Genomic DNA, 16,100 nt, shown 5'->3' on the forward strand with positions numbered 1-16,100 from the left:
TTAATTGGCTGCAAGATACACCTTCGTCATTAATGTCAACATTGGCATTCTTCAAGGAGAGCTTCAGAGTGTCTTCACACTCTCCGGCTATGTTGACCATTGAGATAAAACAGGACCTGGTAGGGGAGATATTTTTTAGCCATAAAGACACAATGTCAAGTCAATCTCAGCAGTTTTCTCAATTGTTTTCGGAGCTAGTTTCATGTAGGACACAAATGTTGGTTCAATAGTCCCCCTGGTGAGTCCAAGAGATGGAGTGCAAAGCTGGTGGAATTTCCTTAGTAGTCTCCTGTGTTGCTAATTCTCCATCAAAATATCACTGCGGTACCGGAGTGTGCTGATGACATCTGCTCTGTACATCAACTTTATTGATTTGCAGAGGCATTTTGTCTCGCTGCTGTGCTTTGGAGAAGGCTGAGACAGGGCAGCCAATTCAATGCTGGACTTCCTTGCCAATGGTAACTGCTGAAATATAGGAAGTTCTCAACATATTCTGGAATCTCTCCTTCAATGTGTGGCTGATAAACTATCAGTTGATTCGAGTATTGTTTTCAACATCATTCAAAGACAGGCCAAATTTCCTGTTTGCAGGATTTATTTGTTTTAGTCAGGTGAGTAACGATAGAATGCCTCCCATTCCCGTCCACTATTCAGTTGGTCACAACAGGACTAAGATGAGGAAAGGTTTCTTCACTCAGAGGGCAGTCAACATGTGGAATTTGCTTGCACAAAAGGCTATGGAGGCTGGGTCCACTGAGTATATTCAAGAAAGAGACTTATTAATTTTTATATGCTAAAGGCTTCAAGGGGAAAGGTGAAAAAGCGGGGATAAATAATGGCCTGGCCAGTGATGCCCAAATCCCATGAGTGGTTTCTTGCATCTTCTGGAGACATAGTATGAGGTTGTGGTGGAGAATCTATATATTATCATGTTGGTAACAATAGACAATAGGTGCAGGAGTAGGCCATTCGGCCCTTCGAGCCAGCCATTCATAATGATAATGGCTGATCATCCACAATCAGTATCCTGTTCCTGCCTTATCCCCATAACCCTTGATTCCACTATCTTTAATTGTGTTTGACAGGTTGGGTGAACCAATAATTGTTAATCTGTTAGTTTGTGTTTATATTTTTCATAATGGCCTTTTCTCTTTAGTCTGTGTTTTCCTTCTCACCCCTACCTCCTTCCCTCCAGCCATCGCTACACACTCTTTCAGTCGTGTACCTACCAATTCTGGATGCCAATGTAGGAATCATCTAGTACCACCACAAGGTGCAGAGACCCGTATCTAGCGTATCCTCACTGATGCATCTGCTGGAAATTTTACAGATGTCTCTGTTTGTCGCATTTGTGTTAGAAATGGGTCTAAAAGTTGTAGTTTGGGCCATTATGTTTCAGGAGATAGCTTTGTCCATGCTGATTTTGATGTAAAATGCAGATGGCAGCACAAAAGTGACGCTCATCAGTTTGCCATCCAAGAGAATTTGTCTCAAAAACATTAGTAACATACATTTACTGTTCTTGTCATAGAATTGTGTAAAACTTGACTTTAATCTTTAGAAATCAGTGACCCTCTTATTGTCTTACTGTATGTATTCATGGAAGTTGGTGTCAATGGCTGACATTTACATTTATTGTTTCACCTCAATTGCCCTGGAGAGGGTGGAAGTGAGCTGTATTCTGAATCAGCTGCTGTCCTTATGGTATAGCAACACACTGTTTATAGAAATTTATAAAAATAGAATTTCAGGATTTTGACCTAGTGACAGTGTAAGAATCGTGATTTTGTTTCAAGTCAAAATAGTGAGTAGCTTGGAGAGGAACTTGCATGCAGTTTCTGTGCATCTGCTGCCCCTTTCTGTCTGGATGATGGTGATTGTGAATATGGAAGACTCTGCCTAAGGAGCCTTGGTGAGTTAATACAACGGCATGCACAATTTTCATCATTCCACCAATGGGAGTTGTATTTGCAAGCAGATGAGACCTAATGTTTTTAAATGGTGTTCCTAAATGTTACCCTTATCTCTGTCCCTATTACTGATTAAGGCATCCACCTCTTTTGTGAAGATTTTGGACATCATACCTCAATGACCTCAATACTTTGATAATGCTCTTCGGAAGCATTCCTGAGTGATTTTAATGTTTAAAATATGCTTTGAGAACATGTTTAAAATGTTAAAGTCCTGCTTCTGAATTTATGCCAACAACAGAGATGTTCTGGTACTTGTTATTCATAATTACTGACAACATTGTTGCACAGCGTGCAAGGTTCAACTGAGAATGTTGAGGAGGACGCAAGTTAGCTGAATATCATCAAACACCGCCTGAAAGGGGAAGAATTTGCAAGTTTTGCAGTGGGTGAAATGTAATGTTTTAGAAGTGAAATATAATGCATGGTGAAAGTGTAAAATATGGAACGCTTCACGAATTTGCGTGTCATCCTTGCGCAGGGGCCATGCTAATCTTCTCTGTATCGTTCCAATTTTAGTATATGTGCTGCCGAAGCGAGCACAATTGACAACCCTCACACAGTGACTTATAAAGCTTTAAAATTTCTACTATATTTCAATAAGGGTGATAGTTGGGTTTTAATTCGAATTATTCACATTATACACTTCATTTATTTAAGACTACGTACGCACCGTAAACTTTACCTTCAAATTTTGGACTTTGCTCAGGTAAACTTCAAAGTAAGAATGGAAACTTGTGGTTGAATGCAAATGAAGACCTCTTTTCATTTGATGTGGCACAGGAGGCGGTGTCTGTCGCCGCTGGAATCTTCGATGGGCGCGGCCTATTGCTATGACGGCTCGCTAGAGTGACTCGGTGGGCGGGACGTGTAAACAGCGCGGCTCGGTGGGCGGGACGTGTAAACAGCGCGGCTCGGTGGGCGGGACGTGTAAACCGTGCGGTCGGTGGGCGGGGCCTGTCGCTCAGGTGACCCGGGGGCGGGGCCTGTCGCTAAGGCGGGCCAGGGGGACGGGCTTGGGCCTGTTGGGACGCGGGATTCGGGCTGTTGGAGGTGTGTCGTGTTGTTGCTGAGAGAGCCGTGTGAGGAGGAGACCCAGGCCTCTCCCTGTCCCTCAGCTCGGCCTTTTGCAGTATCTTTCGTTATTCACTCCTTATCGTCGTCTCCCCTTGGTTGTTTTATATCTGATTAGGTGTCTGTAAAACACCCTCGGATGTTTATTTCCAATTGACCATCACATGATGTAAATTGCTCCTCATCTAGAATCATCGTCATCTTCGCTAATCATTGTCGTCTTGTGTGAGGTAGAATTTATTAAATGTAAAAATTTTATGTTGGGTAGGGATTATTTATATTGTGGTTAATACATCAAATTCTATAACAGTATAGCATGCAGAAATACTCTTAGAAATCTCAGAAAATTTACAACTCAAGATGATTTGGCCCCTTTGCCTTTTATTCATTCAGCATCGTCGGTATCGCTAATAGGGCCAGTATTTATAAACAAAACAGAAATTGCTAGAAAAGCTCAGCAGTTCTTTATTTATAAGCTATGCTTAATATGCCTTGAGAAAGTGGTGGTGAACTGCCTTCTTGAACCGCTGCCATTCATTTAGTGTCGGTGTACCAACTGTCAGGGAAGGACTAAGTTTTGAACACCATAACGGCAAAGGAACGGCAGTATATTTCTGTAGCAGCATGGTGTGTAGCTTGGAGGGGAATTTGCAGTTGGTGATGTTCCCATATTAATTGCTGCCCTCATACCAATACATTGTAATGGTTGTGCTTTTGGATGTTGCTCTGTAAAAATCCTTGGTGAATTTTTGCAGTGAAGATCTTTGCACATATTTCAAGCAATGATGAGGTCAGCAACTGAGTGACTCTGGGAGAACCAAAACACAGCAATAGTGAGGTTATTTCCAAATAAGTGCTGCTTCATAGTACTTATTGATGACCCCTTCCATCACTTCACTTAGGATCAAGAGTAGACTGCTGGGGCAGTAACTGATGGCGAGGGTGGATTGGCCTTGCATTTTGTGAACCGGATATACTGGGCAAATTTTGTATTCCTGCCAATGTTGTAGCTGTCCATGTAGGATGATAATGAGTCAACCAGCCTAATCCAATATTCCTGTGTTAAGCCTGTAGTCCTACAGGTCACAGCTTTCCAAATGGATATCCAAATACATTTTACTTGGAATGAAGGTTTCTGTCTCTACCAACCTTTCAGGCATTGAATTCCAGGTCCCCAACACAACCTAGTTATGTTTCCGCACCTTCTCCTTAAATTTTCCTGCAATTACTTTAAATCTATGCTCCTCATTTTTGCCTAATCTCCACTAAAGTAAATGTGTCATCCCTATTTACTTCATCTTGACACTCATCATTTTATGTACCTCAATTAAGTCACTCCTTGGCTGCTATTCCAAGTGAAACAACTTTAGCCTAGCCAGTCTCTCCTTAACTAAAATTTTCTCGACATGGCAACATGCCCGTTAATCACCTCTGTATCATCTTTCCTGTAACGTGGAGAACAGGACGCTAATCGAACTGTGATCTAGATAGTGTATATCGCTGTAACATAACATTCCTACTCTTTAAAATGCTCCTTAAGACATACATCTTGTCACGTTTTTGATCTCCCAGTTATTAAGAGCTATTATCTTTTTGGTCAAACGTCTGAGAACATTTCTGTATGGCCTCTTGGGATGCTTACTGTGTTACGGGCACTATGTAAGTGCAAGTGGTTGTCATCTGCCCTGTCAGGACAACTAATTAATGTTACTCGCTGATTAGAAACTTGTTATTTTCTCTCCGATTGGTACTTTTAACTATTGTTTAGTTTTAGGAATCTTGAACATTGAATAAAACCCAACATTGTATTTGTAATGGATTTGAATCTCCAGTTGACAGCAAAAACCATTTCATCATTTCACTCCAGGCAGCCTAGACCAAGTATCTCTGGTCTGGCTCAGATAACACACAGTTTATGAGCAATGCTGTTGCTTCAAACAATTAGAGACTCTTGCAGTCAAGTGGAGTGACGTATTTAATTTGTGTGACCCCAGAAGTGATTGGTTCTGAGTTTCCAGGTATTGAGTATATTAGCATTCCTATTGCAGATTCTCCCAGTTCACAGCTAAGTGTGTATTTTGACATGGTAGCAGACAAAATCCGCTTGTTGAAAAATTATGTGGACAAACATTGCTGCATTGTGTTGCAGGAATCAGTAGATCCACCACTTTGTGCTTTGCTTATCTCATGGAATACCACCACATCTCTCTCCTCAATGCTTATACCTGGTTGAAAGCATGCAGGCCAATAATTAGGCCAAATAGTGGATTCTGCAAGCAGCTGATAAAGTATGAAGACAAACTGTTTGGAAAAGCTATCATTAAAATGGTGATGTCACCGCTGGGAATCATACCAGACATAAATGAAAAAGAAACAAGAGGAATGATTCCTTTTTGATATTGTACATCAAGTGTGTAAAGTTTATTTCATGGTATTATGTTTGTGCTGTGAGTTGTTTCTGTATATGTTTGCTTTCATAGGCATCCAAGGATAACAATTAATACCTCACAAAAACCATCTGAAATATTCCATGACCCTCACAAAATAAAGGTCAATTTCAGAAAAAAAAACCTCATTTCAGTTGGCGTACTCATGTCCATTTTAGTTCTTGCTTTGATGTAGACAATTTTCTGTCTGCCGACAATCCTGAGTTGGTTTTATTGCCCTCTAGCTTTGCTCCTGCTCAGTTATTGATTCAAAATCTGAACTGAGATGTTGCAACAACCCTAAGATTCACGAAGAAAAGCAGCCATCATAACGTAGTCAATACAGTGTGGAGATGGAGGAACACAGCAGGTCAAGCAGCATCAGAGGAGCAGGAAAGTCAGTGTTTCATGTTTACACCCTTCGTCATCTCTGAGCCATCATAAAGTATTTGTGCTTCAATTCCACATACTGTTTTTGAAGACTTTGAGAGGGTGGGGTCCATGTGTAAAATGAACACTCTTGAGCATCACTTGAGTTCTAACTATGAGATGAAATTGTAAACATTCATGAGTATATATTAGGGCAACTTATTAGTCTTTAAAACATTGCATTCAGTTCTAAAGGAGTAATAATTTTGCATGGCTCACTTCAATAACTTGCAACAGAGCTTAGCAGATAAAATTGGAACTGTTTACAAATTACTCAAATGTAAAGTTTGTGATGTCACTGTCCATTTTTGTACATTTTTGAATTTTAGTGATAAAGTAAGAATCTAAAAATAAATAATAAACAAAACTTCTCAAAACTCAATAAATAATAAAATCAAAGTAAGATTACTTTTGTCAGAACAAATGGAACAATTGAACAGTACAAAAGTCGTCTTTGTATCGTAAAAGCATTGTTGTTTTTTGAAGATCAGAAGAGTCATGATGAAAGGTTAATTTCGTTCTTAAATCATTGACTTCCCTCCCCTGTGTTTTCTTTTATTCACAGTATGTCTATATCACCGATAAGGCCCAAATTCATGACCCATCCCTACTTGTCTGGAGAAGACAATGAACTACATTTTTGAACTGCAACAGTGATAGCAACACAAAACTATATTTTAATTTTAAGTTTGGTATAAAAAAGGAAAAAGATGATCTGCAGAAATGTATTTTAGATTGGGAGAAGACAGTTTTTATTAACATAAGACAGAATCTGACCAAAGTAAACTGGAAACAGCTAATTCAGGTAAATCTCCAGCAGAATAGTGTGGAGAGGGGGAGGTAACAAGGGAGAGTCCAGAGATATTCTATAAATATATCGAGGGGAAGAGGATAACCAGGCAAACAGTAGAGTCCATTACGAACCAAAGGGGCAATGAATGCATGAAGCTAGGGGACATTGGTATGGTGTTAAGACCATAAGAAATAGGAACAGGAGCAAGCCATTCAGCCTTTCAAACCTGCTCCGCCATTCAATAAGATCACAGCTGATCCAACATTCCCCATATCCACTTGCCTGTCTTTCCCATAGCCCTTAATTTTCCTGCTGATCAAGAAGTTATCTATCTCAGCCTTAAATATATGGAATGACTCTGCCCCCACAGTTCCCTGTGGCGAGAAGTTTCAAAGAGTCACAAGCCTCTGAGAGAAGAAATTACTCCTCAATCCAACCTTAAATTGACACCCTTTAGCTCTGAAATTATGCCCTCTATTGTAGACTATCCAGTGAGGGGGAAGCATCTTCTCAACATTTGCTCTGTCAGGCACGTTAAGAATCCTAAATGTTTCAATGAGATCACCTCTCATTCTTCAAAACCTCTTTGGAGGTTTTGGCAAGCCAAAAAATGGACTGAGCCACCGATCTAAATGAGTGGTATCCCAGGTTGCTGTGGGAGATGAGGGATAAAATTTCAAGTGCTCTTACCCAAATTTTTAACTCCTTTCTGGTCATAGGGGAGGTCCCGCAGGATTGCAGAACATCTAATATGATACGGCTTTTCAGGCAGGGTGGTTAAGATCAACCAGGCAATTACATACCAGTGAGCCTCACATCATTGGCAGGAAAAGTATTGGAGAAAATTCTGATCGAAAGAATTAATGTCAACTGGAGAGACAAAGTTTGAATAGGAACTGTCAGCATGGCATTGTCAGAGGGTGGCCAAGCATAACAAATTTGATTGAATATTTCAAGGAAGTGACCAAATGTGTTGAGGTAGGCAACGCAGTTGATGTAGACTGGACTGGTGCATATTAATAATGAAGAAAGGCTGGATAAACCTGGATTGTTTTCTTCTGAGCTGAGAACGCTTTGGGGGTGTGTCGGGGGAGGAGAAGGAAGGAACATCATTGACATGTTTAAGATTATGACTGTTATGCTGTATAATTTATGACTCTAGGGGCAGTTAAGAAGAGAGTCCAAGGAACTTGAATTATCATTTATAAATGGCAGTGATCCACTGCAGGATGGTGTGTGACTTAAAGTGATAATGTTCCCATGAACCAGCACACACGTGGGCTATGGAGGTCATGGTTTCAGTGAATGCTGTTAATCATAACCTGATAAGTTCATCTGGTAGACATTGCACATTGTGGTCACGTGCACTGATCATAGATGAATTAAATGTTTAAACTAGTAGATGGCTGTCATTCAAACTGGGTGCTTTTCACTGGAAGATTTTGAGCTTCCTGTGTTTGGTTGAGCTGGATTCAGCCAGGCAATTGGTGTTTGTTTCATCACAATCCACACTGATACTTTGATGATTGTGGAAAAGTTGAGAAGCAGAAGATGAGTTGGCTGTCAAAAACGTCAAACCTCTGACTAGCTCCTGTAGATACTGTATTTCTATTCCAAATGCAGTTAAATTTCTGATTAATAGTGACTCTGCCCATTCCAAACTCTTCCCAGGAAGTTTTTTGTAGAAGAATTCAACAGTAACAATGCCAAAATGTATAAAGGGTTGGGGAGGTGGTAATTAAGCAACCTTTTTAGAGACAGTGATGCCTGCAGAATGGCAATGCTCAGTTATAAGTCCAAGGCTGAATATTATTTCAGTCTTGCAGGATGTTGGCATGGGCTGCATCTTTAACTGAGGGAATGTAACTGGAGCTGAACTTTGCAATTATCAGCAACATCTCCTCTTCTGACATTGTGATGGATGGAAGATCATTGTTGCTGCAGCAGAAGATAGTTTGACCAAAGGTACAATCCCAAGGAATATGATGATGCAAAGTTCAGGGAATGAGACAGTTGGTGTCCATCAGTCACAATCAAATTCTTTTGCATACAGTCTGTGGGGAACCAATGGACAGTTTCACCAGCATACATTGACTTCAAATTTATGACCGCACCTTTATCTTGCAGTCAGTCAAGTGCTGCTGTGGTGTCAAGTGCCATTACACCTCTCACCTTGATTCAGTTTGATAATTATGTTTGGATGAAAGGGGGAAACATACCCTGAAATGTGAATGTGGCTTTGTTCCAGGTTTGCAGCTGCTGTGAAACAGCAATTATTAAAATAGGTTTTCATGTGAGTTGTAAATGAGTAAATCCTGATGTGTGATGGCTCTGTGGGGGGAAAAGTAGTTACATGAATGAAGTGGAGAAAGAGCTGAATAACGATGTAGCTGATGCTTGATGTTTGGTGTTTACACTTGGCATCAATATCGACAATTTAGAGAGGGTGAACTGTAAAACTGACTTTTTCACTTTGGCTGAAGGAATCTACATCATCCACAGTCACTAGCAGTTCATTGTTACATAATATTTCAAGGCATGATTTTCAAAGGATTGTGGAAAAATAGACCCAGGAAAACAGTGAGCCATTACATTAAAATTAATGATATGTTCATAAGAACTAGGAGCAGGAGTAGGACATCTGGTCCCTCGAGCCTGTCTCACCATTTAGTAAGATCATGGCTGACCTTTTTGAGACTCAGCTCCACTTACCCGCCCACTCACCATAACCCTTAATTCCTTTACTGTTCAAAAATTTATCTCGCCTTGCCTTAAAAACATTCAGCGAGGTAGCTGCAATGGCTTCACTGGGCAGGGAATTCCACAGATTCACAACCCTTTGGGTGAAGAAGTTCCTCCTGACATCAATCCTACATCTGCTTCCCTTTATTTTGAGGCTATGCCCGATAGTCCTAGGTTTGTAGCAGAAACAACTTCACTGCCTCTACCTTATCTATTCCCTTCATAATCTTACATATTTTTATAAGATCTGAATTACAATGAGTCTAATCCCAGTCTACTCAGTCTCTCCGCATAATCCAACCCTTTCAACTCTGGAATCAACCGAGTGAATCTCCTCTGCACCCCCCACAGTGCTGGTATATCCCTTCTCAAGTAAGGAAACCAAAACTGCACACAGTACTCCAGGTGTGGCCTCACCAGGACCCTATACAGCTGCAGCTTAGCCTCCCTGTTTTTAAACTCCATCCCTTGAGCAATGACAGACAAAATTCCATTTGCTTTTTTAATTACCTGCTGCACCTGCAATCCTACTTTTACCGATTCATGCACAAGGACACCCAAAGTCCCTCTACACAGCAGCGTGCTGCAATTTTTTTACTATTTAAAACATAGTCCATTTTGCTGTTATTCCTATGAAAATGGATGACCTCACATTTATCAACATTGTACTCCATCTGCCAGACCTTTTGCCCACTCACTTACATTATCTATATCCCTCTTGTAGACTTTCAGTGTCTTCTGCAAACTTTGCTCTACCACTCACCTTAGTGTCATCTGCAAATTTTGACACACCACACTTAGTCCCCAACTCCAAATCATCTATGTAAATTGTAAACAATTGCAGTCCCAACACTGATCCCCGAGGCACACCACTAGCCACTGACTGCCAACCAGAAAAACACCCATTTACCCCTGCTCTTTGCTTTCTACTGGTCAACCAATCCTCTATCCATGCCTATACATTACCTGTAATACCATGCAACTTTATCTTCTGTAGCAGCCTTTGGTGTGGATCCTTGTCAAATGCCTTCTGGAAATCCAGATACACCACATCCACAGGTTCCCCATTATCCACCATGCAAGTAATGTCCTCAAAGAATTCCACCAAATTAGTTCAACACGACCTACCCTTCATGAACCCATGTTGGATGTTCCCAATTGGACAATTTATATCCAGATGTCTTGCTATTTCTTCCTTAATGATAGATTCAAGCATTTCCCCCCCACGACCGAAGTTAAGCTAACTGGCCTAGGGTTACCAGCTTTTTGTCTACTTCCTTTTTGAAACAGTGGCATCATTTTGGCTGTTTTCCAATCTGCAGGAACCACCCCAGAGCCCAGTGAATGTTGATAAATAATTACTAGTGCATTTGCTATTTCCTCCATCACCTCTTTTAGTACCCTGGGGTGTATTTCATCAGGGCCACGAGACTCATCTACCTTTAGCCCCCATTAGCTTGCCCAGCACTGCCTCCTTAGTGATAATGATAGTTCCTTGGTTATCACCTACTATAAGCTTCTTGCCATTAGTTTTCAGCATGTTATTTGAGTCTTTTATAGTGAAGGCCGACATGAAATAACTGTTTAATGTCTCGGCTATTTCCTCATTTCCAGTTATTAAATTGGACTTCTCAACCTCTAAAGGACCAATGTTTACCTTTGCCACTGTTTTATGATTTACATATTTATAAACTTTTGCTGCCTGATTTTATATTCTGAGCTAGTTTACTCTCATAATCTACCTTACTTCTCTTTATAACTTTTTTTGTGGCTTTCTGTTGGCCTTTAAAGATTTCCCAGTCTACTAGTTTCCCACTACTCCTTGCTTTTTTGTATGTGTTTTTTTTTAGTCTGATACTTTCCGTTAATTCCTTAGACATCCATGGCTGGCTCTCTCTTTTCCTACAGTTCTTCCTTTTCACTGGAATCTACTTCTGCTGAGCACTGTGAAAAATTGTTTTGAAAGTCCTCCACTGTTCCTCAATTGATCCATCATAAAGTTTTTGCTCCCATTCTATGTTTGCTAACTCCTCCCTCATTCCTTCATAGTCTCCTTTGTTTAAGCACAGGGCATAGGTACTGGATTTAAGTTTCTCATGGTCCATCCATAGTTTAAATTTGACCATACTGCAATCGCTTCTTCCGAGAGGATCCCTAACTGAGAGATCATTAATTATTCTTGTGTCACTACACAGGACTAGATCTAGGATAGCCTGCTCCCTCGTAGGTTCCATTACATATTGTTCAAGGAAATTATTGTGGATGCATACTATGAACCCCTCCTGTTTGACCAATCGATATGTAGATTAAAATCCCCCATGATAATTGCTGTACCATTTTTGCATGAGCTATTTCTATGTTTATTGCCTGCCCCCCCCCCCCCCCCACGATGTCATTATTTGTTGGCCTATAGACCACACCTATCAGTGACTTCTTCTCCCTGCTATTCCTAATTTCCACCCGAATGGATTCAACATTTTGTTCAGTAGAGCCTATATCATCTCTCACTACCGCCCTGATATCATCCTTAAAAACCGGAGCAACACCACCTCCCTTACCTTCATGTCTGTCCTTCCAAACAGTTTGATACCCCTGGATATTTAACTCCTAGTCATGACCATCCTGTAATCATGTCTCTGTAATGGCCACTAAATCATACCCATTTGCCAAGATTTCCACCGTCAACTCATCCATCTTGTTTCAAATGCTCTGAGCATTCAGATAAAGTGCCCTTATGCCAGTTTTTGCACCTTCTTTTTGGGTCCTATTACCTCCGTTACTAACAGCTCTTGAGTTCTCTTTCCCTTTAACTCTTTTCCTAATTTTCAATGGAGTTGAAGCTTCCTCTTCACCTGCTAACCTGCTGCTTTGCCTTACAGTAATTGTTATTTTCCCTCTACGCTCACTTCTCCCTTCCCCCACTTACTAGTTTAAAGTCCTATTTAACCTCTCACGTTTCCATACTTAATAATTGACAGGTAATCATGAAAGGATAAAACAAGGAAAACTTAAAGAGTTTGCATGTCATCCCTGCACATTGGCCATGGGAATTTTCATGAATTGCAGCAAATGTGCTGCCAAAGCAAACAGAAGGTGTAGCTGAGGACCAGTGCCGTATGAAAGCTCAACTTAAAAGGCATTTCCCGATGCAAGTCACTGCAATGGACAACAAAAATAACTTTAAACTATTACATTAATAATATTTTAAACACCTTAAATCTATTGTTGAAGAAAGTAAATCCCAAAAACAATAAAGAGCCTGCAGTGTAAGAGGAATATTTTTCCTCACCAATGCGGCCATGACATGCTGAGCATTTCCACGTTTGTAATTTAAGTTACTGAAGTTTGAGAAACAACTGTAACCAGGGTTCAATGTCTGGTGTTTACACCTGGGGTCAAAATGGACATTTTACAGTGGTTGAAATGTTGTGAAGTGTGAAATGTGGAATATTTCACAAAGTTGCATGTCATTCTTCCACAGGGGCAATGCTAACCTTCTCTGTGTCATTCCAATTTTAGTAAATACACTGCTGAAATAAGCACATGGTGTTATTGAAGATCATTGCCTTAGAAAGGCTCATAGGAAACATTTTCTGGTCATGGTTAGCCTAGTCCTTTTGTTTCTCTTCATCTTTCTCCTGCAGCCAATGGCACAAGCCAATCTGAGCTACATTTAAACCTTGTGATTCTGGGATTTGCAAACAGAGATACTGAAATGTGAGCAGATGCCCATGCAGAGTATTATGGTCACATGTGCCTTTGGCTCAAAATTTGTCCTTCCATAGGCTGGTTAATGCAGTAGCTTCAGTATCAGGATGCAGCAAAGCAAGCTGTCAAGGATTTCCTCCAAACACTCCAGAGTAGCAGATGGGTTCTATTGACTGCAATCACCTTGTCATTTCCTAACAATGAAGAGTCCATGTTATTCATCAAAACTTCAACCCACAGCATTCTCCAAACCGGAGGAAAAATGGCAGAGAAATCTGCATGTCCTATGCACAAAAATATCACCAATGATTTATTCTGATCTATCCACATCGATGCTACAGTCACGGAAGCACACCAATGCCTCTGTTTCCTCAGAAGGCTAAGGAAATTCAGCATGTCCACAATAAGTCACCAATACTTATAGATATACCATACAAAGCATCTTTCCAGGTATATTACTGCTTGGCATGGCAACTGCTCTGCACAAGACCACAAAAACATTACAGAGAGTTGTGAACACAGCCCAGTCCATCACAAAAGTCAGTTTTCTTTCCACTGACTCTGTCTACAATTCCTCCTGCCTCAGGAAAGCAGCCGACTTCGTCAAAGGCACTTCCCACCACAGTTATAATCTCTTCCACCCTTTTCCATCCAGCAGAAGATACAATAATTTGAAAACAGATTCTTCCCCGCTGTTATCAGACTGATGAACGGAACTCTCATATCTTAGAGTTGAACTTTCTCTGCACCTTGTCAGTAGTTGTACAACAACATTCTGCATTCCGTTTGATTACCCTGATGTAAGGTATCATTTGTCAGGTTAGCTCATGAAACAATATTTTAAACTATTTCTCGGTACATGTGACGGTAATCGTAATAAATCCAATCAGGTCCTACCCGCCAATGTAAAAGAGCTTGTACAATGAAGCAACAACTTCAGGAATGTGATTGCAACAGATCAGCATGCAAACAACTTAAGAACAGCTGTGTCATTGTGAAAACTAATGTTTGATACAGAGTTTTTCTACTTTGGCTGGAGGAATATACAACATCATTCACTGTGACTGGAGGATGCTTCCATGGTTCCCCTTCCAGCAGGCCATGGGTGAACAGGTGCAATATTTTGTAAAGAATAAAGAAGTCTAGCCAGAATAATGCTTTGGTGAAGTATGTTTTGAATGCATACGCAATCCATTTGAGCAGCATTTCCACCAGAAAAATGCATATAAATACTTGATCAGTGTGTTCGAGCAGTGCAACAATCACTTTTCTGACCTCAGTGTAACTGTCTTCCAACTAAATTGACAGCTTAGGTCACTGCGGTCAGAAAGCTATCATCTATTGGATCTTAACAAAGCTCACATTTCATATATAATGACATATCATCACTTACCTCAATGTCCTTCCTCCAGTAACACAGCCATACCTCATGCCCGACAGCTTCAATTCACAAAATCAGTCTCCAGCATTTATCAGAGATCACAGAGTCAGTGCACCCCCACCTTGTAATGGAGAAACTCTAACCTCCCTTTCTCCGAAAATGAAGTTCTTTCTCGCTTATCATCCACTTGACATGAAATGCCGCTCCCAACATTCCACTTCTATCTCTAATTCTTAGTTCACACAATCCCAATTAGACTGTCCAGTCCCTCTGTCACTGTAGCTATTTCGCTCTTTTCAGACCTGATCTAAATATATTTGTAAACATTGGTTCCAGCAGATTTTGGGTGCTGGAGAGTTGGTCCACAGGCTTGGGAAACAATTATTTCTCTCTTCCACAAGGTTTCCTAAAAATTGGCTTTTCTTGGAGGTTTCATTCAGGATTTGCAGCTTCCTTGCAATTATGTTCTGTGCCTGTCAATAACTGATTTATAATTCAGTCAGAAGTCATATGGCACCAGGTTTTGGTCCAAACAGTTTGTTTAAAACCTGAAGTTTTCAGAGCGTAAACCCTTTCTGAAAGCTTGTGATTTCTATTAAACCTGTTGGACTATATTCTGGTGTTGAATGACTTCTGAGTTTGTCCACACAAGTCCACCACAGCAACTGCACAGCATGTTTTTTAAATAAAGTTTTAAGTAAGTTAAACTTTTTTCAGAGAATAATAAATCCAAAGGCTTTGAGAGCCCTTGATATGAAAAGGAGGATGAATCGAATGAAGGTAAAGGAACTGGATGGAATGTAACCAGGGTTCAATGCCTGGTGCTTAAACCTGGGTTCAATATGGACACTTTACACTGGTTGGAATGATCATTTCTTTGTAAAGACTACACAAACAATCTTAACAAAAGTCACATTTACAGACATAGTTATAGAATCATAAAGCACGGAAACAGACCCTTTGGTCCAACCAGTCAATGCCGAACATAATGCCAAACTAAACTAGTCCCACCTGCCTGCTCCTGGCCCATATCACTCTCCATCTTTCCAATTCACATACTTATTCAAATATCTTTTAAATGTTGTAATTATACCCACATCTACCACTTGCTCAGGCAGTCCATTCCACATATGAACTATGTTCTGTGTAAACGATATGCCTCTCATGTCTTTTCTAAATTTCTTTCCTCTCACCTTAAAAATGTGCCCCCTCAGATCTCCTTACATATTTGCTTCCCAATTTCCCACTGACTATTGGCGGGGTGGCTGGGACCACTGTACAATTCCAATAACATGATCATACCTTTCTTATTTCTCAGTTCCATGCAAAAAACTTCACTAGACATTCTTCCAAGAATATCCTCCCTAGGTACAGTCATAATGTTATTGTTAACCAAAAACATCATTCCCCTCCTCTTTTGTCCCCCCTCCCCTGCCTTTCTATCCTTCCTATAGCAACTGTACTCTGGATCATTAAGCTGCCAGTCTAATCCATCTGAGCCACGGTTCTGTGAAAGTATTGATATCCCAGTCCCAGGTTCCTAACCATGCCCTAAGATCATCTGCCTTACCTGTTAG

General features: G+C 40.5%; 2 non-coding genes and 1 pseudogene across 2 annotated transcripts; 1 reads left to right on the plus strand and 2 right to left on the minus strand.

Annotated features, from left to right (window-relative positions):
• Positions 1–2,406: 2,406 nt before the first annotated feature.
• Positions 2,407–2,513, minus strand: LOC125464373 (U6 spliceosomal RNA). The gene has a single exon (XR_007250006.1). It is a non-coding gene; the product is annotated as a U6 spliceosomal RNA (small nuclear RNA).
• Positions 2,514–4,540: 2,027 nt separating this feature from the next.
• On the plus strand, positions 4,541–6,192 carry LOC125464201 (dual specificity protein phosphatase 18-like; annotated as a pseudogene).
• Positions 6,193–12,870: 6,678 nt separating this feature from the next.
• LOC125464379 (U6 spliceosomal RNA) lies at positions 12,871–12,977 on the minus strand. The gene has a single exon (XR_007250012.1). It is a non-coding gene; the product is annotated as a U6 spliceosomal RNA (small nuclear RNA).
• Positions 12,978–16,100: the final 3,123 nt, after the last annotated feature.

Source organism: Stegostoma tigrinum, chromosome 26 (assembly GCF_030684315.1).
Source record: "Stegostoma tigrinum isolate sSteTig4 chromosome 26, sSteTig4.hap1, whole genome shotgun sequence".
NCBI lineage: Eukaryota > Metazoa > Chordata > Chondrichthyes > Orectolobiformes > Stegostomatidae > Stegostoma > Stegostoma tigrinum.